The sequence below is a fragment of the Atta colombica genome, unplaced genomic scaffold (genome assembly GCF_001594045.1).
Source record: "Atta colombica isolate Treedump-2 unplaced genomic scaffold, Acol1.0 scaffold203, whole genome shotgun sequence".
Classification (NCBI taxonomy): Eukaryota; Metazoa; Arthropoda; class Insecta; order Hymenoptera; family Formicidae; genus Atta; species Atta colombica.
The window spans coordinates 672540-673696 of NW_017259298.1; positions in this window are offsets into that span (position 1 = coordinate 672540).

Sequence of the window (1157 nt, forward strand, 5' to 3'; positions counted from 1 at the left end):
TAATACAGAGCATGATCTTGGACGTCAAAATCACTGTTCTTGAAGCGTTGAAACCACTCACGACACGTTCTTTCATTATAGCGGCCTCACCATAAGTATTTGAGAGCATTCGATGAGCCTCAGCCGCAGATTTCTTCATATTGAAGCAAAAAATTAAAACCTCCCGCAAATGACGAGAATTTGGTTCGTAAACTGACATTTTCAATCGAGAATAACTTTATGATGTAGACACAAATCGACTAATATTTCTATAGAGTTATGTTGACAGATGCCCAAGTTTATTGTATGACGTCTATGATCTATTTATTTCGACCACCACTTACCGCTAAAGCCATCTATAGGAAAACGGCGGAAGCAAAGTTGTACACCTAATATATATACATGAAGTAATCAATAAAATATTACAAATATTAGGTGTAGTAAAAAGAAATCCATTATTTTTCCATTTAATTTCATGCAAAAATAATGGATTTCTTTTTACTACACCTAATATTTTGTATTATTACAAATGATAGGTGTTACGAGTAATACGATATGAGGTACATGTTTCATGTAATGCATTTATTGCACTCAATGCACTAAATTCGCACTTTGTATTCATTGGCCATAAATCTCGTCCTAAAAATGTCGTATGTCCGAAACAAGTAGGATACATAAGACATAAAGCTGAGCAAAAAATATAAAAAAGCTAAACATTTGTATTTATATTATTTCATTCTTTACTCTTTTCTAATTATTTTATGTGGGTCATAATATAGAGGAGAAGGTGATATTATAACTAATATAGATATATTGTGGCCTCCCTTAATATCTCCTTATATAGCGAATCCTAATGATTACTTATCATTAGAATTATTTGTTTAATAGCTTGCCTTTACACCATGACGATAATATATCAATAATCAATAGCCAGCATTTATTATAACGCATTTTTATTTTCAAGTACTTATTTCGAAATGTTTCTGAGGTACATTTTAACATTTAATTACACTTATTTTCTCATTTTTCTTAAAGTTAAGCATATTATCACATGAATATATATATATATATGAGTATGTCATTTATTATTTAATATTTTATTAGACTACACGTATTAAAATTAAACAACAATATAGCATTTGATGCTAATGTGACCACTCCCAAGTATATTGATTGCT